The sequence below is a fragment of the Cryptomeria japonica genome, chromosome 2, assembly GCF_030272615.1.
Source record: "Cryptomeria japonica chromosome 2, Sugi_1.0, whole genome shotgun sequence".
In the NCBI taxonomy this organism is placed as follows: Eukaryota; Viridiplantae; Streptophyta; class Pinopsida; order Cupressales; family Cupressaceae; genus Cryptomeria; species Cryptomeria japonica.
In genome coordinates, this window is record NC_081406.1 from 212,923,813 (window position 1) to 212,948,502 (window position 24,690).

The following is a 24,690-nucleotide window of genomic DNA, read 5'->3' on the forward strand; positions in this document are numbered from 1 at the left end:
AGAAGTGGGCAGCAAACAAAATGCCCATTCTCCTTGCTGTACATGGTCTCCCCAATTCTCCTTGCTGTGAGTGGTTTGTGAAAAAAAACAGCAGCAGCTTCATTGCCAAGTATAAATGGCAACCCAGCGTGGAACATGGATTTGAAAAAGTTGTAGAAACTTTCAAGTATATTGTAGTTGGTCTTTGAAATAAAAGAGCATATAACAACATTCAGCAAACAACAAACTTCATTCCACCTACGTAGCAATTGGAAGTGACAACAATGCATTAAATCTTTCAAGTTAAATGCAATGTTGGGTGTAAAGCCAGTACCCTGTGAATAGAGCATTGAAAACTCTCAGCTAATGCTAACATTTGCTAGCACTCTTTCCCTCTGCGTGGCTGTTTGGGGGTTGGTAATGATTTATTAACAGCAAATGTAATTGCCATAGTAGCATAAAGCCCAGTCTCCACCCCTATGCGTGAAATTTGATTGTGTAAAGAGTGTTAAAAGGGGATTAAATTTTGCAAAGAAAGGAAATTTAAAACTTCAAACAAATGCATGTGGAGATAGCATGAAAACCCCAAGCTTGCTCAGCCATGCCGTGGTTGAAAAGGCCATTGAATTCCAGGCAAATGAAAAAGACTTCCATTAAAAACTCAGAAATTTTCAAAATACACAGTCCTAGGCTTAATCACATTATCCCACATGCATTAGGAAGTGTTTTTTTTAAATGTTTATATGCAAATCCTTGCTATAGTAATATGTCAAAGCCATAAAGGCTTTTGACAGATGGTGCCTATGGGTGCCCAAGGTGGGCCCATGCATGAGCACGCTTCCCGAGGCGATGAAGGAGGTGAGTCGACGAAGACCAAGTGGACCCCACACAGGCATGCTTCTCGAGGCAGACAGGCAAAATTTGTCAGAGGAAGGTCGGGTTAACGAGTGAGCAGGTTCAAGATGGATCAACGGTGCGCATTATTTCGCGAAGGGAAGATGCACGCCGTTTAAACCCCGCGAAATAGCAAAAGTGAACGAGAGTCGTCCATGTGTCGTGATAGGTGGCAATCCAGCAGGCGGGTCCCAGTGAGGTGGCACATAGTTGGCGCACAGATGGCAGTCCAGTGGCGATGATGTGGCGGCCAAGTGGCAGTGACGAAGCAAATGACGTGGCGGTGGTGAGGTGTCATCCCAGGTGGCGTCCGGTCAACCCCATCGACCAATCAGAGGCCGCCATGTGGCAAGGCGTCAGAGCACAAATGGAGGCAAAAATCAAAATTAAAATGAATAAATGATATAGTTTAAACTATAGAGAAATTCAAAAAATTTAAATGATAGGTCCATGTTGAGGATTAATTCGCCCAGGGCTCAATATTTTGCCAAAGTATAAAGTGCTATATGTTTTCGGAAAGCTCTCGGAGTGAGGAATCTAATTATGAGGTTAATTTTGACAAATGCGGGATATTTTGGAAGCAGTTTCCATGGGAAAAAAATTCAGTTAGAGGGGAGACACTTGGCAATTTTCAGTTGTAGATTTGTTTTTCTTCCCTCCTCTTTTTATTCCCCATTCTTCTCAGTTGTAAGGGTTCTAGAAATTTGGAAAATGCTCCAGATTTGATGGCTTCCACTTTCTGAATATCATGACCCAGATTTGTGAATGCTTCTATTTGGTTTCAAGGTACAGAGATTGCAGTGCATTGTTGTAAATGTGATTTTAGTTGCAGGTCTTGCTTGTGTCAGGCATAAGTAATTTCCCACAAGATTGTCTCTGTGATATGTTTTTTTTCATTATTATGAATTCAATCCTCAAGGAGGATGAAATTTGTCATCTCAAGGAGATTGTATGATTGTTTATAGGTATCCTTCAAGGAAGGTTTTAAATTCTGTAGTCAGTCATGAATGATGAAATGTGTATCCAGATCTGATAAATTTGTTAATGAATCAAATAGTGCATTAATATAAGGTATTGGTGCATGAATATTTTGTTTAAGGAAAATAAGCTTGCATCTATGATTCATATTTTTAGTTGTCTGTGACTCTGTTGCCCAATGAACAAGGCACTGGTCTTGCAAGTTTGGGGATGTTTTCAGATATATATTTTAAAAGACAAATCTATTTCCCTTTATGTTTAGGGGTTAATGTTTTATCCTTCCAAAGCTCTATTTCACCTATTATTTGTATAAGATTTAGCCCATCTGTACATGTTACCTAATTTGGTGAGCTTGTGGAATGGTTTGTCTGCTCATTGTTGATGCAGTCTTATGTTTGTGATTGTTGTATTCAATGCATCAAAAGGGTGTCCCCCCCTAGGTCTAGCAGAACCTGAAGTGCAGGAGGATCATTAGGATCCTATGTTATGTTGTCCCAGCCCTGAAGTGTTTCATTGATTGAGATTGGCTATCTCATAGATAGATTTACAGGTGTCTTGGGTTATCACTTTTGGTGAACAACAATAGCTGAACCATCCAAAAGACCTTGACCTAGCTGGAAGCTTAAGTTCGAGCTTGATGAATCTTTAAAGTCTAGAAAGCTAGAAGGTACTTACACTATTGTGACCCCCATTTCATTAAGTAAGATTGTTGATGAAGTAGTGAAAGAAGGAAATCTACAGAATATATCTGTATACTATGAGAATTATGATGAGAATGATCAAAGAGCGATAGAGGAAGTCATTGTACAATATATGAATGTGTACAACAAAGCCCTGATAGAACTATCATCTATGATTCTAAAGGGTTTGTATGAAATTTTGGATGCCAGAAGACATACGGCTAGTCTAGAAGATGAAAGAATAAAAGAGTATGTATTAGTTAATTTGTGCTCTGTGATTTCAAAGAGTGAAGTTGACATATTACTTATGTTTATGAAGACAAGATTTAGAAGCAAAAATCGAGTTAATAAGATCATGCTCAAAAAATTAGATGAAGTGGCTAAGGTGACAAAAAAATTTGAAACAAGTTTTGGAAGAAAACAAATATGAAGTTAATCCAGAACAAGTTGACACCCCTCTGGAAGTGCATGTACAAGATGATACCTCTACTCCAGATGTGCAGATAAATGAGCAAGATACAGTTGGAGATAGTATTGAGAAGGTTACTAACTCTTGTGAAGCTGATCAAACTCCTCTGATGATAAATGTTGAACCTAACAAGGCAACTAAGGAAGTTGGAAATGAAAAGGGAGAGGATATTGAGAAAGAAGAAGAAGCAAAGAAGGAAAAGAAGGAGACGGATGGAGATAAGATTGAATAGGTTCTAGTGGCAAGAAAAATTATGGACAAAGGGAAACAAATTATCATAGACACGGATCTCACCAAAGGACCTATTGATCTTAATTGTCTATCTCTGCTTCAAGCACTTAAGCTTGCAACACTTGCATAAGCCAAGGCGAGTGAAGGATTATTGAAATATCATTTTGAAGATTAAGAACTAATATCTATGGCTACAGACGTACTAGAGAAAATTTTACCATCTTTTAAACATGATTCAAAGGACTCATTCTCTGGTAAGCTGAGGATTATGCTGAAGGCAATTGATTCTCATTTTGTATCTTTGGAGAAAGCAGCCGATGAAAAGATCCTTAAACAATGAAATATCATGTGGCTAAGGATAGTTTTGAAAATGGTTGAAGGAGATAGAATTAGTTTGATCTCCGGTTTGAAAACTATTCAAGAGGCATTAGATGAAGGCAGAAAGATATACAAATCATGTCTTCTTTTGCCTAAGTTTATAATTGAGACAGATAAGAAGATTAAGGAATGTGAAGGGAAGTTGCAAATATTCGCAATCTTATGTCCCTCAATTAGTTTTTTCTAGTAACTATGAAGCACAAGTGATGGCTCTACTAGAAAAAATCAAGATCCTCAATCAAGAAAATGATAGAGTAGTTGGGAGAGTGGGATAACTCGAGAATTTAATAACTCCCCGATTGGATGCCTTGTTGAGTAGTCAGTAGGATTCTATGAATGCTTTGAATAAGAGTGTTCTAGAATATCTTAGAGGAGCAGAGATGCATGCTTATTTTTTTAGTGCTCTGATCAATATTTTGGAAAATTTGAAGGTTGGGATGATCACCTGTAGTCCCTAAAGACCATTTTTGTAGACATCTTTAAATTAATGTAAGATATTGAGTATACCTTTGTACATAATTTTGGCGAATACCTATCTTTGGCATTTTTGTCAAAGGGGGAGAGAGAGCAATAAAAAATGGTGTATATTATTAGGGGGAGCTTATTGATTTGTTTCAGTTTTGAAGTTTTGAAGTGACAGTGTCATTTTTCATTAGTGTTGCCATCGATGTCAAATGGGGAGATTGATGGCAAGAGACACTGTACCAGTGAAGATTAATGTTTGAATATTGTTCTAAGGTTGTCATTGATGGAAAATCAGATTAGATATCACATCCAGTATATGTATAAGTGATCTACCAAAAAGTCAGGAAGTCCGATATTCATTTATGCTTAAGTCTGGAAGGTGGAATACATAGTATGGGTACATTGTGCAGATCTCCATTTTGGTTGCATAGTGTTGGTTGCAGTGAAAGAGTTAGATGATTAGATGTTTGAGGTAGATTATTTTTCAATCCTACTCTCTGGTATTGATTCTCGTACATGTTTGAAGATCCAATATCCAATAATTCAAGAAAAATAGAGTTATTTTGGTGTAACATATTGTGTGAAATCTTTGGGATGGTTTTGGTGATTTATTTTGAGTTCAAGGTGGTCAAGATGACATGTGGGAAAATTTTTATCAATTTTTTTAGGTCTGCATATGGATTGGTAATTGAATTGAGCTGACCTATGGTTTTGGAAGCTGACATGTGAATTGATTTATTTTGTTGATGAGGATATATAAGACCAATTCATTTGTGAATTTTGGTATGGTATGTGAGAGAGAAGATTGTATGAGTGATTTGTGAATTTTTTTTGTATTACGGTATATGATAGAGCAAGGAGACAAAATAGTTGAAGATAGCCTTTTGCGCTTAATTGGAACTACAATTTGGCATGTGCAGATGTTGTTCTCAGTTCAGACATTCTTGTTATCATTTATAAACTCTTGTAAGGTAGTGAGCCTTCATTTGGGTTGTAGCCGTCTTTTAATTGAGCGGTGAGCTCTAGACAGTGTGTCTGAATGCATGTGCATTCCCCTCTTGTAATATTATTATACTTCTGATCACAATATTATAATATTGGGGGTTCCAATCCCATTATGGTTTTTCCCTTTTTGGGTTTCCACGTAAAAATTATGGTGTTATGGTATGTGCTTGTTTGCATTTTGTTTCTGCACTTTGCTTTTATTCATTTGTATCTGGTGGTTACATAATCAGTTTAAGAAAGTTGTTAATTGCAGAACACTGATTCACCCCCCTCTCAGTGTTCATTGATTCTATTGAACACAACATGCCACTAACAGGGGGGTGAATCAGTGGCTTCCAAATCTTTTTCCTTTTCCATCCTATGTGTATATACTGGTTAACAGATCTAACATAAATAAGACATACCGGTTAGATGGGAGAATAACACAAATGCAACCACACATAAAAGGGACATCATATAACATCAAATGTACGAGGAAAACCCAAGATGGAAAAACCTCAGCGAGAAATGCTGGTGGAGACTACTGCTCAAATCCAACCTCACAAGGAAAACCTCAGTTACAATATTTAGGGCACCAACCCAAGGAGTAGCACTCCTTCTTTAGGGCACCAACCCCTGATTTTAGGTCACCAACCCAAGGAGAACCAATCCCTGCATCGAGCTCCAATTCAGTGATTACAAGAACATATATTAAATACAAAAGTAATCTCTTTGTTACAAAAGAACTTTGTAACTCTCATGCAAGTCTCTCCACCTGTTATCCACTCTACAATTCTCTATCGGTTCCCTGCTCACCTCTTTCTATTGCAACCTTATCTCCTACAATAGCCTTACCGGTTTATCCTCTACTTCTTCTTTGTCGGTACTCTTCTCTTTGTCAGTTCTCTTCTGTCAAATTGCTACTAACCACCACCGATCATATTCACTTTGTTAGTTGTCTGCTATTTGATCACTGCTAGTTCTCAGCTTACTAGTTCTTTACTAACTCTCACTGTGCTCTTCTCTTTTCTGCAATCTTCTCTGGCTCTTCTTGGCTGGTTCAATCACCATAGGTGCACTCCTCTGCCAGACTTAATGGTAGACTACTAGCTACCTCACTCTTACTAGTTCACTTCTTCTAACCAATTAACTCTCACATACTCAGTCTCTTCAATGATTGTCGATGAGGACTTGATTGATTGACTCTCTTGTTTTTACCCCCCTCACTAGCTTTATTCTCTCATATAACACCAACATTTATATCTTTGATTCACATTCTTATAGCCAGACTTTCCTGCCTAAACATGAGTTTGAACATTAGAGTGCTAGGGTTTCCACCATACACTAAATATGCATCAAATATCATCTTTGATAATTATGACATATCATATCTAATCAGATTCTCATATCCTTGTTTGATGATCTGCAACTCATCAATCATCATTGCCATTCTATTTACCTAGCGATTCACATCTTCTATAATCAGTCATTTGTAGCATGATTTTCGACCTTGTGTCTAGTCAATCACGTGCAAGATGTGGTTTCCTTCACCCACTTCAATCTTCTAGATCAATTTGTCCTGGATCCCTATTTTTTCCTTGATCTCAAGCCACAAACCTCTGCCTTCATTCCTCAAGCTTTGCATTCACCCTTAAATGTTGGACTAGTCACCAACAACCTCACTGACACACTACACTGACTTGTGTATGCATGCCACTTCAACTCCATGTCGCTCCTTTATCGACATCCACCTTGGTTCACTATGTTGGTCTGTCTTGGTCACCAACTAATAGCACACAATTGGGTTCATCTACCGGTTCACAAGCCCTACTAGTTATACCCTAACTGACTTATCTTCAACCTTTCACTTTGCTTCTCTTCTGGTGGAGCACCTAAATCGATCAACACACTTGCCAACCTACCTCATGCACATCTTCAACAGATGGGAGCCTTTCACTTCTACACCTTGTCAGCTTTACTGGTGGACATACTTACCGATGACCACCTTGATGACACCATGTCATCAACCTCCAACAAACTCCATCTTCAATCCGGTTGCACTCTCTATCTACAACTTATCAAGCTTGCCTTCTTCATTAATAGACCGGTTCTCCTATCAACTAGTTTGTGAAAGTGAAAAACCTATCCTTCCTTCTTTGTATCGACAACACATCATGTTTACCTAGTTGATTGGGTGCATATCTTTGATATCATGCACCTAAGGCAACTTAGTGTTTCACCGGTTGATCCGGTGTGAGCCTTCAATCACCTGCCTTCTACTCATATGTCTTATCTTAGAGGACTATGATGCAATCCATGCATAATAGGAGATAAGCTCCACTTACTGCTGGGAGTGCATCCTTGTCATCTGCATCCGACATTACACCAATAAAGCTTCCCTGTTTGAGTAGACACATCTTCAAATAGACACATATGATTTAGTTGGGTACATTCACTATCAGTTATCTCTTCATATGTTGATTGCATCTTTATCTGAAGAGAGTCCTGTTGTTTCTCATCCAAACATCCAATAGCATATCGGTTGGCACATCTGCATTAGCTCACCCCGCAGATTCACTTGCTAGTTCACCCTAGTTTCTCACTTGTCAGTTGGCAACAATACACTTCCAACATGTTTCTTTTCGGTTGTTATCCAATACTATTCTCTAGTCCTTATGTATTCAACACAGGGTAACACTAACTTGTGTACCGGTGACTCCAATGGCCATTATGTTGGATGACTCTTTCTTCTTTACTGGTGACTTGTTATTCTAGTTGACATCAAAGACATCATTTCCAGTATGCATCAATGACAACCCTACTCAACAATTTCCCATATCGATTGCCATCCTATACCAGTTTACATCAATGACAACACAATGCTAACAATCTCCCCCTTTGGAATTTATTTCAACACATGTAGTATCCAGTATAATAATTATTCTTTCTCCCCCTTTGACAACAATGGCAAAGGGAATTGATAGGGTTTCTCTCCTCCTTGTGTCTACCGAGCACAAACACTTTTCTCTCCCAGATGCTCTCCTCCTTTGACCATCATACATTGCATCCTCTCAATTCAGAACACTTGAGATGGAAATCTCAACAACCAATTGACATCAATTTCTCAGCAACCAAGTGTATATACAAACCAAAACCCTATTGCATATATAGGTCTAAAACCAATTGAAGGCACATATGTCAGTGAATACAACATACCTACTAGTTAGACTGCATCATCTCCCCTTGATATGCAGAAGCCATTCTAACCCCAAATTGTTGATACCAAGTGTTGGAGCTAACACTCATACCAATTGTATTTCTTCCAATAACAAATGCATGTTCTCCTGTGTAGGTAACTCTCCCTCTTTGCAAGCAACACTCTCGATGGTCCAATTGTGATTTCAATACCTGTCATTGAAATGCCTCACAACCCCAAACTGATGAGAACATCCCAAGGTCTCAATCATACTAGTAGAACCATAGAAACTTGCACACCCTTTATGTCCAACAAGTCTGATACAAGTCAGAAAACATGGTTGTAAACTCCCCCTAAGTCATACATCTCAGGTCTTCATTTGTCTGTTAGGTTCTAAGTTGGAGACAACCTGCCCCTTATACTAGTTGAGCCGTGAATATGTGATCAATGAGTTATGCATATGTGATCAATCCAATGATCTATCAATTCCACAATTTCCACCAACATATATGACATGATCCCAGGTGTACATAATGCCATACAATATCACTATCATGCCATAAATTAAACCAGATAGCCCAAAAAGATGCATCTATACATGATCAACTACCAGGCCATCATATGTCATTCAATTTTCCAATACCACCTGAGACATAACTACTTGTTCATATCACACCGTCGAATTTATTGGAATGATCCTAGACCTCATTGACTTACATAACCTAAAAATACCGGTTAGTATATATACTGGTAACATACTACACATACTGGTTTCCTGCACTGGTCCATCATCTCTACTGAAGAACCTTCCTTTAATTCCTATCTTCTTGTGTCAATTTTCTTCCAATCCCAATTTCAAATTTTCCATCCATTGACACATGCATTAGTGATCCATCTCTCATCTATAGATGTGTAGCCAAGGTAGCCACTACACACTTGTTATCTCATTTTCTTCCTTTATGCTTGCAGCAACTTGTTCTTCCATTTGTCCTCCTCCACTGAGGGGGTGAATGATATGGTCAAATTAATACTCCCCCTAAGGTCCTACATCTCCTTTAAGCCTTAGGAGATATCACTTGTGCATTGAATGCACAATGTCGGTCCATGGTACTACTCTCTTCTTTCTCCTTCCATACCTACATGACTTCACTTTTCTTCCCATTTTCAATCTTGGGAGAAAGTTTTACCTTGTTCTATCGATTTGTCCTTTCTCTACCAGATTTCACCACATGATTGAAAGTATTGCTATAGAAGAAAATAATTTTCATGCCAATCAAATGATTGGGGGACCTTCTGTCAAACCGGTTAGACCATCTTCTTCTGGTCATGTTGTTGTAACCGGTTAGTGGAACTATAGTACCTCTTGATTCTGCAGGGATATTTCTCCTTTGGTTCCATGCAGGTCTTTGACTTCAATATGTTCTATAGCCATTTCCATGTTGAGAATAACTGCTATATCAACTATCATATGACTGAACTTTCCTATTCCCGAATTCATGACTTCTATGCCAAAATCCATTGCAGTAATAACATACATGATTTATATTTCTTGAGGTAGCAAATGGATTCTTACTATTTTTCATAGGAGGAGGTCTATACACGTTTCTACATCTTGACATATTATGACCATATGTATTACTTATTGGATAGATTACATTCTTATTTCTAAGTCTCTTTATGCATTCTTTTGCCCTATGACCATAATCTTTGCAAGAGAAGCAGTAACCAGTAAACAATGGCATATGACTTACAAATTTATTCTACCATGCATGTGGATATCTTACCAAATTAGTATCTCCGTGTCTTCTTCTCTGAGGATGGATCCTAGGATGTTCACTTTGTACAATTCTTCCATCTGATCCCTTCTTTTCCCACACTTTCTTTGTCTTGTGGGTGGTAGCATTTACTTGTCTTCTACCAATAGGAGGTCTTTTATGTTGTCTTCTTGTGTTCTTGCTTCTGGTGAAGTTGCCTTCTCTTGTCTTTCCTTTTCCTTTTGAATCAGCATTGTTTCTCCTTGTAGCACCAGTCGTCATCCTTAATTTCATGTCTTCACCGGTTGTGGTTAGATCAACCTTCTTCCTGGGAGTATTCCAGACTGTGAAGATCTATCCCTTGTTATCTCCATTTGAGGAGACAAACAAAATGTTATTATGGGGGACATTATTGCTAGTTGAGCATTCACCGACACTGCTTCCTAATCCTCCGGTGTCCTTGGAGTGCTTTTTCTTCTTCAACATTTTGTCCAAGACATCACTACTGTCATCAAACCAGATTCTTACCTTGAGCTCATCCTGACATTTCTCAAGGTCATTTTAGAGATTCTCCATTTCTCCTTCTAGCTATTGATACTCTTTATCCTTGGCCTCTAGCTCAGACTCTATATCTTTACACCAACACTCATTGGTGTCTTCTTGTTGAGTCTTCAACTCTAAGATACATTTCTTAGATTCTTCAAGGCATCTGATCAACCAGTTTTGTTCCACGACCTCAACATTCTTGAATAACTTGTATTTATTTCTCACTCTACTAATTTATTTGAGTGCACTTACAAGTTATCCTTCAAGATCAACTTCTGCTTCATCTTCTTCTTCACCTTCACTATCACTACCAAACACATCTTTCTGGTAGGAATGATTTGCATGATCACTCACATGTGTGTGCTTCTCATCATTTGACTCTTGAGCCATGAAGAGGTGGGTTCCTTCTCCATCATTTCTATGGTTGCTGCTCACTGATCTATCTTCATTTGCATACCTATGTGATCCATTTCTTTTCTTGCTCTCACAAACTGGTTCAACAAAACACGGTTCATTGCCATAAAGTTTCTTCGATCTATCCCATAGGATTTTTGTCGATTTGCATCTGTCCACCTATTAGGAAACATCATCTCAGAGCCCAAAAAATATAGCCTTCATTTCCACATCATTGCACTAGTATCTTCTTTCTGCATCTGAATTGATGGGAGGATTGACTTTACTAGGGCAGCCATTAACAACCGACATCCACACATCAAACCCTAAGGAGGATAGGTAGACTTCCATCCGACAACTCCAAATAGAATAATTTGAACCATAAAAAAATGAAGTAGGGATTGACACTAAACAAACCATTGTGTTCAAATACCAGATTCTACCCAAGCTGGAGAAAGCTTATCAACTGGGAACCTAGGCTCTGATACCAATTGCTGAACACAAGATGCCATTGAGAGGGGGGTGAATAAGTGGTTTCCAAATATTTTCCCTTTTATATCATATGTGTATATACTGGTTAATAAATCTAACATAAAGTAGACATACTGGTTAGATGGGAAAATAACACAAATGCAACCACACATAAAAGGACATCACATAACATCAGATGTATGAGGAAAACCCAAGATGGGAAAAACCTCAGTGAGAAATGTTGTTGGAGACTACTACTCCAATCCATCCTCACAATGAAAGCCAACCCAAGGAGTACTACTCCTTTACGATACCAACCCAAGGAGCACCAACCCCTGCACCGAGCTCCAACTCAATGATTAAAAGATCATATATTAAATACAAAAGTAATTTCCTTGTTACAAAAGAACTTTGTAACTCTCATGCAAGTCTCTCTTCTAGTTCCTTGCTCACCTCTTTCTGTTGCAACCTTATCTCCTACTACAACCTTACCAGTTTAGCCTCTTCTTCTTCTTCTTTGTCGGTACTCTTCTCTTTTCCAGTTCTCTTATGTCACACTGCTTCTAACTACCACCAGTCTTCTTCACTTTGTCAGTTGTCTGCTATTTGATCACTGTCAGTTCTCAACTTACCGGTTCTTTACTGACTCTCACTATTCTCTTCTCTTTTCTGCAATCTTCTCTGGCTCTTCTTGGCTGGTTCAATCACTATTGGTGCACACCTTTGTCAGTCTTAATGGCAGACTACCGGTTACCTCACTCTTATCGGTTCACTTCTTCTAATCGGTTAACTCTCATCTACTCAGTCTCTTCAATGATTGTCAATGAGCACTTGATTGATTGACTCTCTAGTTTTTACCCCCTTCACTAGCTTTACTCTCTCATGCAACAACAAAATTTACATCTTTGATTTGCATTCTTATAGCCAAAATTTCCCGCCTAAACGTGACTTTGAGCATTAGAGCACTAGGGTTTCTATCATACACTAAATCTACATCATATCTAATCACATTCTCATGTCCTTATTTGATGATATGCAATTCATCAATCAACATCACCATTTTGTTTACCTTGCGATTCATGTCTTCTATATTTATCCATCTGTAGCATGATTTTCGGCCTTGTGTTTTGTCAATCACGTACATGATGTGGTTTCCTTCACCCACTTCGATTTGCTAGATCACTCTGTCCTCGATCCCTGTTGTTTCATTGATCTCAAGCCACAAACCTCTGCCTTCATTCCTCGATCTTCATAGTCACCATTAAATACTGGACCAGTCACCAACAACCTCACTGACACACTACACCAACTTGTTCATGCATGCCACTTCAACTCCATGTGGTTCCTTTGTCAACATCAACATTGGCTCACTATGTCAGTCTGACTTGGTCATCAACTAATAGAACACAATTGGGTTCATCTACTAGTTCACAAGCCCTACTGGTTATACCCGAACCGGTATGTCTTCAACCTTGCACTTTTCTTCTCTTTGGATGGAACACCTAAATCGATCAACACACTTGCCAACCTACCTCATGCATATGTTCAATGGATGGGAGCCTTTCACTTCTACACCTTATCAACTTTATCGATGGACATACTTACCAGTAACCACCTTGATGACACCATGTCATCAAACTCCAACAAACTCCATATTCAATCCGGTTGCACTCTCTGTCTGCAACTTCTCAACCTTGCCTTCTTCATCAATATATTGGTTCTCTTATCAACCAGTTTGTCAAAGTGACAAACCCATCCTTCCTTCCTTATACTAGCAATACATCATGTCTACCTGGGTGATTTGATTCATATCTCTATCTCATACACCTAAGGCAACTTAGTGTTTCACTGGTTGATCTAGTGTGAGCCTTCAATCACTTGCCTTCTACTCATCAATCTTATCTTAGAGGAATATGATGCAATCCATTCATAATAGGAGATAAGCTCCACTTACCAATGGGAGTGGATCCTTGTCATCTACATCTGACATTGCACCAATATGGCTTCCCTGTTTGAGAAGACACATCTTCAAATAGACACATATGATCTAGTTGGGTACACTCACTATCAGTTATCTCTTCATATGGTAATTGCATCTTTATCCGATGGGAGTCATAACATTTCTCATCCAAACATCTAATAGCTTATCGATTGGCACATCTGCCTTAGCTCATCCTGCAGATTCATTTGCTAGTTCATGTTGCTTGCTCACTTGTCGGTTGGCAACATTATACTGCCAACTTGTTGCTTACTGGTTGTTATCCAATATCGGTCTCCAGTCCTTATGTCTCCAACACAAGGTAACACTAACTTGTGTACCAGTGACTCCAATGGCCATTATGCTGGATGACTCTTTCTTCCTTACCGGTGACCTGCTATTCTAGTTGACATCAAAGACACTATTTCCAGTATGCATCAACTACAACCCTTCTTATCAATCTCCCATACTAGTTTACATCCTACATTGGTTGACATCAATGACAACACAATGCCAACATATTCTAACAAATCTAAGAGAACAAAGCTAGAAGTTCAAGTTGAGACATAAGGAAGTTAAGAATCAGTTGAAGCAGGTGAATGAAACCATTAAAGATTTGATGATGAAGATTTAGGATAAGGAACAGATAAAAGAAACTCTGACTGAATCAGTTAAGTTGAAGACAGAAGAATGTGAGAAGCTGGAATAAGAAGTGAATAAGTTGAAGCCAAAAAGTAAAGTTCTTGATAGCTCATCAAACTTTTGTCAGATTTGACTAACATGTAGAAAGATCATTTAGACAAGACTAGACTAGGGTTTCAAGGTGGTGAAAGTTCAAATTATAATCATAAAGATAAAGGCAAAGAGGTTAAGGCAGAAGAAGAGAAGAAACCTGAAGATGCAAACAAAACCCAAAATCAGAGATGCACTACAAGGAGATTACCAATACATCAACTGAATGCATAAAGGTACTCATCATTTAATGGTTATTGTTTTCAATGCAATAAATCTGGTCATAAAGCTGCAAATTGTAGAAGCATTCAATGTTACAATTGCAAGAGGTTTGGTAACAAATCAAATTACTATAGAAATAATGCTATGAGTCAAAATCATAATCTGGTTGGAGAAAATAAGGTGAATAATATATTTCATGGATATTGTTATATATGCAATGGTTATGGTCACAAAGCTAATCAGTGTAGATATAGATCACATTCAACATATTCAATGTAAAAGAACATCAGTTGTTACAAGTGCAAGAACATTATGCTAATCAGTGTAAAGAATTAAATTGAGAAGTCTATAGAGAAGAATGTGGTAAAGGCTAGAGAATCAAAGAAAAATTAAGTCATGGTATGGAGAAAGAAGGAGGTGAAGAATGAAAGCTTGCTTGGTCTACTGAAATCTAGTGCAGACACCCCTTCCTCCAGTAACTAAGCTTATTGCTTTAACTCAGGGGGATTTTCTCAAGAAAAATATTTTGACCCCCTCTTATAAGTTGGTTCATGTCATCAGTGCAACATGACTATGTTTGAGATGCAATCTGATAATTCGAGGTTTGTGTTAACATCATCGATAAGACACTTTTTGGTAGAAAAACCCTAGAAGAGATTTTTGCAGGATATGTATAGATTGTTAGAATCAATGACAGTCCCAAAGACATTGAGATGGGGGGGGGGGTGCATCAGTGTCTAACCAATTAGCAGAATATTGAAACCTTTTAAGAAATTTATATCTCAAAACAATGTATCGATAAATAAGAATTAATGCAATAAATAAGAATAGCAGAGACAACATAGATAACACACCATAACACATGATATTTAACGAGGAAACCCGGTGTGGGAAAAACCTCGGTGGGATTTGTGACCCACAATATTCACTCATTGGCCAATGAATTAATATTACTTATAATGAGGGGCCTACACATGCAAGAAGGTTAGTAGCCTAGAGCTCACTACTCAATCACAAAACAGAAGTCTCACTGACTTACAAAATGGATTATCAAAATCCAATACAATGTACTTCTTTAGATCAGCATCAACTATACCAGGTACAGTACTGGTTTAAGCTCAGTCTATTACCAAGACCTTCGCTATCAAAATATCATCTATCCTTTTTTCATCTCCTCTATCTCTTACAAAATGACCTATAAGATCTCATACATATATATGAGTCTTTTACAATATGCCATGTCGGCTTGTACAAAATATTTTTACAATATAAAACAATAAAAAAAGTTTATTCCATGTGGGCTTGAGTGTCGGCATGCATTATTGTTGTTGCCAATGAAGTGCCTGCCCGTGTATGTATAAGTCTATTGCTAGTTCCAGTAACTGTCGTTGGGTTGACAGATGTTTTCCAGTTGGTTTCCATCAATGAAAACATCAACTGATATCATAAGAGTGTAGAATGCCAACAATCTCCCCCTTTGGCATTGATGGCAACACTCATGAGAAAAATCCAAAAACTGTTCCAAAAACTGAAGTCCAAAAAGTTTCCAAAAGGATGTGCTCCCCCTGAGCAAATGAACTCCTCTGAAGAAGTATTTTTCTCTCTCTCCACTACTCCCCCTTTGACATCAATGACAAAGGTTGTAAAAAATAGTCAAATGAGTGCAAAAATTTCACCTCAAAGTCTGTAACTAGTTGGTTACTATCTAAAAGATATTTACCAAAACCAAATTCAAACTTTGCATAAACCTTTTTGTTGGCATTTTTGATGATTATGTTGTGATTTTCATTGATGGACACACACTTGCATTGAGATCATTTTTGTATGTATTAGTTAAAGCTCAACTGGCACATGTTCCAACCGGTATGATGAATTATAGTCCTTAGACTATTGGTGTTTTGCAGAAAGTGATTACCGATCTGAAGCGGTATGCTGACCCCAAGTGGTTCGAGGATCTCAAGTGGTACGAAGGATCAAAGCGGTAGAACCCATATTTCCCAGTCTTCAAACCGAAAACCGTTATTTTGCTTGGACCGATATTTTGTATGAACCGGTATCACTCTGTGATGAGTTACCAACCGACATTTTGTGATGAGTTACCATCCACCGATTGTTTGATGGTGCCGACACTTTAACTATGCTTTTTGTATCATGTTAAAGAATATGTCTACATCCATTGAACCTAGGAAATTGTATTGTAATCCTATTGGACCGACATGAAATCAGATTCCTTTATAAGGACATCATGTCTAGGGTTTTAGGTTGTTGCGATTGATGTTGTTGCTAGGGTTTAAGGTGGTTGAGGAGTTAGAGAGAGTATGAATGTGTAGAAGACTGAAGTAATGCTGGAATGCATTAGGAATGAGCTATCAAGGATCTAACCAAGCAATATGTGCTATTTGCTAGATCACTCACTTGTTGATTACTCACATCTTCGACAAGTCTGTAGCCCTTAACTGGGTAGGCCCAAAAGCCTCTTGTAAATCCTCTAACAAGGTGGTTCACATCTGTGGATCTAAAATCCTCTAGCAAGGTAGTCTTTAATCGGACTTATCTCCTAACAGAGATTGAGATTCCTAACAGGATCTGTTCTAGTAAAGAACATTGTAAGACCTTAACCGGTCTGACCTTAACCAGTCTGGTTCCTATTCTGCAGATAGTTACTTGTGAGTTCCATCTCACCATGGTTTTTCCCATTTGGGTTTCCACATCAAAATCTAGTGTGTTATGGTGTTTGTGCTTTTGTGGGTGAATGCATTATTTGCTATTTGGTTTGCATGTGTGCTAACCGGTTTGTCTACTAAACTGTTTTACCGGTTTGCTGTTAGTCTAGCAAAGTGTTTAAGTGCAGAGATTTTTGGCATACTAATTCACCCCCCGCCTCCTAGTATTCATCAATTGGTATCAGAGCCTACCTTTCTATAAGTTTAACCACTTGGAAATAGATATGGGGGAATACACATTGAGGGAACTTACTCATCGACTCACTTAGTCTGAACAAGCCTATGATGATCTTATGGTCAAATATAAGGCCTCTCAAGCAAAAAGGAGAGAACATGCTGAAAAGTTGATGAAGCTATCTGAAAATAGTTCCTCTGATGAAGCGGACATGGAAGCCCTAATTCAAGAAGTAGAGAAGCTGAATGAATTCAATTCCAACCTAAGAAAAGAATTGGAAGGACTAACTATTCGAATGTGTCAAGAGCTTGAGAACTGGAGGAAAGCTGAAGATCTAGTCAAAGACAAAGAGCATGAAAACTCCAAGCTGAAGCAAGAGATCAGTGCCCTAACTGCTCAACTCCATGTGAGAAATTGGAAAAGGAAGACATGCAAGGAGAACTGAACATTGCCATCTCTGAGAATGAAAACCTGATGGAAACAAATGCTGCTATTTCCAAAGAACTCTCTGAGTCGAAGGAAATAATTGCTAAGTTCAACAAGAGTACTGTCAAGCTAGAGCAAAAGCTTGAATTTGCCAAACCTGTTAAGAATACTGATGGACTTGGTTATTCCGGTCATGAGGAAGGTGAGACCTCTAGTACAAATGCTAGAACATCAAATAATCAACCGACATCAAAGGATAAAGGTAAGCAAAAGTTTAATCCTGTTTGCTTTAACTGTCTTAAAGAAGGACACACTGCCAATGTGTGTAGGAGTAAGGCTTACAATAATTTTACTTATTTTCTAAATGATAAGCCTAGATCCTATAAATTCAGTGGTAACTGTTATGCATGCAACAAGTTTGGGCATAGAGCATCTAAATGCAGGTCTGTTATAAATAACACTAGAAGATATCCTTAGAGGACCCAAGGAGTTGGTCCTTAACCTTTTGTGAACCGGAATCATAACCGGTTTAATGCCTTCAATCATCAATCAAGAAATGGTGGCAATCAAGCGGCAACTAGATGGAGAGAAAACTATTTGATCTGTCATAATCATGGTCACACTACTGCAACATGCAGGAGGAAGAACAACAACATGAATAATGGACCTTGGAGAGCACCTGGATTGGTCTGCAATCACTGCAACAAACTTGGTCACATTGCCAGATTCTGCAGATCAAGAAAGAACATATTGGATGATATACCGGTCACTCCGAAAGGAAAGATTGATGTTGACACTGTTCAAGCGGATATGAACAAAACCTAGAAGAAGAAACCAGCGATGTTACAAGAAGAACTAGTTTCTAAACCCAGTGTGGAAATATTGAAACCAACAAACTAAGCATCAGAAAAGCTTAGGGGGAGTAAACAGCAAAATTTTTTGAACCGACGGTTTACACCGGTAAAAGACCTTAACCGGTATGCGATACCTGTCATTTGGTGAAAGACCGGAAATGGTAAAAGGCAAATTAGGGTTTATGCCCTAATGGTGGAGCATTAATTGCGGTAGGTGAGGAATATGTTTAAAAGGAATTTTCAAATCATTTCTCACTATCATTTATCGAAGCAAAGAAGGTTTTCAAGTGCAGAGAGATGAAAAAGTGATTTGTGCTACGATTTAGAGAAATTTTAGAAACCTTGAAGGAGATTCAGAAGCAAATTGCTAACGGTCAAGAGAAGAACTCAAACCGGTGATTCAGCAACTGACGAAGTGGAAGGTGAAGTGGAAGTTGAAAAGCCCTAAATTCTTGAACTTTGAAAGGTATTTCTCGAGCTTTCTATTTTGTCATGGCTTTCGCATCGCATGATAGTTATAGTGCAACTGTCGATTCGATGGACTTCATTCAAAGAAAATCGAAATATAATGCTTTGTCACAAGTACCAGCTGGGGTTATAGTAGAAGAATGGATTTCAGATTATATAGACTACAAAATCTAAGACCTAGGGTCTCTTGTGATCCATTCAAAGCTAGGTCTATTTTGTGGGAAGGATAAAAAGATCAAAATGGAGTATAGCATTTTGGAGAAGAAGAAACTTCACAATGCGGTTTACTTCCTAGAGGATTTCATAGACGACCACATTAGAATCATTTTGAGCAGAGTTCATGGTGACAAGATGTACCTAGAGAGAACACATGATGTCACTCCACAAGCTATTCATGTCGTCACCAGTTTCTACAATACAGGGGAAGTGCCAGCCCTAAGGAAGGTCAGCAAGACGAAAATGTCCAAGCTCACCAGTTCAATGAGTGACTCAAAAGGAATGATTGTTACTTCCATCAAGGATGACCTCATGAAATATGCGTGCATGGTGATTGGATACCGAACGTTCTCCACCATTAGAATTAACTTTGTATCTGCTGCAGTGGTAAATGCCGCTTACCGGATGATCAAGGAAGATGCATCATTCAATCTTTGCATCGATAGGCAAAGGCAACTCCTGTTGAACCTTAAATCAATCAAACAAGATAATGCATTGAAGTTCAAGTTTGGTTAGCTACTGGTCAGATTATTCTTTTATTTCCAAGGTTACTTCCCAGGAGTGGGAGACATTCAGTGGTCTGCGAACCAACCGATTACTAAGCAGATCAAAGAAAGTCTGCAAGTAGTCAGAACTGGCTACCCTGATGTTCTGAACAGGTACTTTGATGAGTTCAGAAGTAAGATGAGCCTAAGGATGAGGATATCCGATGACATAGTCAAGAAGTATGAAGATGATATCTTCTTTATCATCAAAGTTGATCAAAGCATAATGGAGGCTGTTGAGCCTAGACAGGAAGAAGTGGAGCCTATGGGCTATGAGGTGATGTATGATATGCTGCATGGGTATGCTTCTACCCTAATCACCTCACCTCTTGATCCTAAGGAAAAGAGAACTGACACCTATCTGGAAAGGGTTGCACCGGTTGAAGAACCTCCTGAAAAGAAAGGAAAGGTAGTGCCTTCACCATCGGCATTGGTAACGACAGCCAGTCCCAAAGTGACCAAGCGGTCACCTGCAAAGAAGAAACCGATAGCAGCACCTGCCAAAGTCTTTGAGAGAAAGAGGAAGACAAGGAATGCCTCATCGGACTCAGAAGAAACTGTGTCTAAGGAAAAAACTAAGAAGACAAGACAAGCAAAGAAAAAGACAAAGAATGAACCAGCATCATCGGCACAGGTAAATAGTGACATCTCCTCCTACAAACCTTTGACACATTGTCAAAGAAATATAAAAAACATTAGGATAAAAGTGCTGAATGATTTGATTGATTGTTTTGATGATTTCAATGATGATGAAAAAGAAGCAGTTGAAAAAGAAATCATTAAGTATTTATGTGTTAATGACCGGTCGCCCTCATAAACTAGATCCGAGACACCAGATTCTTTGTATAAGTCCCTAGATAATAAATGGTGCATTGCAATAGGGAAAGAACAGGAAATCAGGGAGAAAGTTTTTGCTCAATACTTTTCTGACCTGTCAAATTCAGAGTTATTTGATGTCATCAACCAAAATAAAGTACTCTTCTTCACCAGAAGAAGAAGACTCTAGTTGTTGGAAGGAAAAATTGATGATGTTGAAAAAGACACTCATTTGCATATGACAACAATGGTTCATACACATAAAGTGCTTCAAGCTAGAAGGAAGGCTAAACAAGAACCGGCAGTGACAAAACCAGATGAAGTGTTTGATGATGAAGGAAATTTGGTTGTTGAACCTATCGACACTATTGATGTTGATGCTCTAGATGGAGAAGATTTTGCTCAAGGTACATGATCGGAAGCAACAGGATAGGAGAAGCAGGTAGAATAGGAAGTAAAGAAAAAGGAAACTGAGGACAAAAAGAAGGATGAAGCAGAGAAGAAGAAAAAGGAAGAGGACAAGAAGAAGAAGGAAAAAGATGAGGAGAAATGGAATAAGGAAGAAAAGAGAAAAGAAGAGGAAGAAGAGAAAAAGAAACAAGAAGATGCAAAGAAGAAGAAAGAGGAAGAGGACGAGAAGAAGAGAAAGGAAGAGGAGAAGCAAAAGGAAGTAGAAAAGAAGAAGAAAGAGGAAGATAAGGTAGAGGAGAAGAGGAAGGAAGTAGAGAAGAAGAAGGCAAAGGAGGATAAGGAAGAGGAAAAGAGAAAAGAAGCGGAGAAGAAAAAGGTAGAGGAGGACAAGGAAGCAGAAGTGGCAAAGAGCATACAGATGGAGACTCCTAAGGCAACTGGTAGTTAAGCCAAACCAGATGACCTCACTAGTCCCATTGACCTCCAGTCTGCAAGTGAAATGGAGCTACTGTAGAGCATCAAGGTTGCTCAAGAATGCCTTGAAGTGATACGGAGGAAAAAGGAGCAAGATGTGATCCAAACTGCAGTGGACACTCTTACTGGTTTGTTTCCCAGCACAAACCTCCCTAGCACTGACTCATCATTGGCCCAATTGAAGCTCCTATGAACAGTAGTAGATGATCAAGTGCAGAGCTTAGAGGAGGTAGCAGAGGCAAATGCTAAGAAAGAGCATCAAAAGGCTCTCAACATTTCCCTAGTGAAGAAGCTTGATGAGCTCCGGTCTGAACTGCAAAAAGCACAGAAAGATATAAGGAATTCTCTAGATGAGTGGAATCTTCTACTTAGCAAGATTTGTCAACCCCATCTATTCTATGACGATGTGCTTGCACATAAGCAAAAGCTTCAATTTGATTTACCGTCATACATGAGCACCTTCAAGCCACCATATGACTCCTTTATAGCTTATGGGCAAACCGTTCACTGGTTTCATATCTAGTCTACTAAAATAGAGCATGGGATCAGAACCCAGTCACGAGATTTGCAAGAGCTACAACTGGTTCTACTTCCACATCTGCAAATAATTTAGAAGTGCTATCTTAATCTTGATGCCTTAACGGCGACATAGGAGATGAGCACAATAGATGCCATGGAAGAACATGTCTCCCAGATGTAGATAGAGAAAGACGTAGCCACCTCCCTACTTGAGTCCTGATCTTTATCTATGAAACAATTCTTGCAGGACTTTAAATCTGTTTTTGACAAGTTTTATTCTTTACTTTCATAAACACTTATTATTTTAATGAAACATGGGTTAGTCTATAATATTATTTTTGTCATTGTTGGAAAAGGGGGATAAGTATAAATTTTGAAAGTTTTGATGTATACTTTCATGTTATTTCTGTTAAGAAGTAGTATACATTGTATTTTCTGCAAAGGGATAGTGTATATGCTTAGGGGGAGCAATTTTGATTCAGGCATATTTTTTTTGTTAAAAACTTAGATGTCAAAATTTCCTAAGTGTTGCCATCAATGCCAAAGGGGGAGATTGTTGGAATTTTTTATGATTATGTTGTGATTGTCATTTATGGACACACACTTGCATTGAGATCATTTTTGTATGTATTAGTTAAAGCTCAACCGACACATGTTCCAATCAGTATGATGCATTATAGTCCTTAGACTATTGGTGTTTTGTAGAAAGTGATTACCGATCTGAAGCAGTATGTTGACCCCAAGCAGTTTGAGAATCTCAAGTGGTACAAAGGATCAAAGCGGTAGAACCCATATTTCCCAGTCTTCAAACCAACAACTGGTATTTTGCTTGAACCAGTATTTTTTATGAATCGGTAACACTCTATGATGAGTTACCATCCACCAATTGTTTGACGGTGTTGACACTTTAACGGTGCTTTTTGTGTCTTGCTACAGAATTTGTCTAGATGCATTGAACCTAGGAAATTGTATTGTAATCCTATTGGGCCGACATGAAATCAGATTCCTTTATAAGGACATCATGTCTAGGGTTTTAGGTTGTTGTTGTGATTGATGTTGTTGCTAGGATTTAAGGTGGTTGAGGAGTTAGAGAGAGTATGAATGTGTAGAAGACTGAAGTAATGCTAGAATGCATTAGGAATGAGCTATCAAGGATCTAACCAAGAAATCTATACTATTTGCTAGATCACTCACTTGTTGATTACTCACATCTTCGACAAGTCTGTAGCCCTTAACCGGGTAGCCCCAAAAGCCTCTTGTAAATCCTCTAACAAGGTGGTTCACATCTATGGATCTAAAATCCTCTAGTAAGGTAGTCTTTAATCAGACTTATCTCCTAACAGAGATTGAGATTCCTAATAGGATCTGTTCTGGTAAAGAACATTGTAAGACCTTAACCGGTCTGGTTCCTATTCTATAGATAGTTAGTTGTGAGTTCCATCTCACCGTGGTTTTTCCCATTTGGGTTTCCACATCAAAATCTCTTGTGTTATGGTGTTTGTGCTTCTATGGGTGAATGCATTATTTTCTATTTGGTTTGCATGTGTGCTAACCTGTTTGTTTGCTAAACTATTTTACCAGTTTGATGTTAGTCTAGCAAAGTGTTTAAGTGCAGATATTTTTGGCATACTAATTCACCGCCCCCCCTCTTAGTATTCATCACTTTTGTTGTCCTTCAAAGTTGCCTCAGTCTCTTGGATCGTGTCGGTGAGATAATGTATGTGATCTTCCAGTGATCGTTGCCCTTGAAGTAATTCTTTTGATATTTCTATTCTCTAAGAAATAAGATTTTCCAACTTAGGACCAAGTTTATTTTTCAGGTCTTTGGCATTAGAGCTTATCCTTGCCTTTTCTTTCTCGAGTTTCTCTAATTTTTCCTCAAATCCTAGCATTTCTTGCTCAAAAATTGATATGTGACCAGATGAACCAATTATGTTATCCGCTATGTCATGAATTTCCTTTTGTATTTTACTAACCTCCTTGTTTATGTCCTCTGTTAGAAGGTGAGTTTTGCATATTTCCTTGTATAGCTCTGTGTACTCTAGAATAGCAGAGTTCAATGTCGGTAATAGCGTATTCAGGTGTTCAGTGCACTTCTTTATGGTGTCATTAAAGAATTTGTTCTTCTCCTTTTCAACTTTGTCCTTTATTGTATCCTCATTCACTTTATCAACCGTTATTACATTGTCAACAATAAATTTGGACAATGTGTCCAATTTTCCTAAAGAATCCTTAATGTGATCTATGTTACAATTAGGTGCAATCAATTTAAGAATAGGTATAGTGTTATCAATTTCCTTGTAGGCCAAAGCATTGCAATCCGTTATCATTTTTATTGAGTCCAAGAGTACCTCTGTAACATTTGTAGGTCTGAATTCACTTGAAGTGCCAGAAGTCTCACCAATTGCCTTAATTACCTTTGTGCTTCCATCAATTGTAACCATTTTACTTGTGTTTACCTCTGGTGGATCAGTCTATGTTTGCATCTCAACTAGCAAGGGTTTCTCAGACTATTTTGATGTCTCAGTTATTGCCAGTATCTCTGCTTTAGTATGTACCTTTGTCTCAGTAAGTTCTGTCAGTATCTCTATCTCTGGTGGCCCTCTTCCATCATTGGTTCCTTCAGTAGGTTTCTCTATTTATAATGATTGATCTATTTGGGTTGGTATCTCAACCTCAACATTCTCTACTGGTTTCTCAGCCATATTGCCAT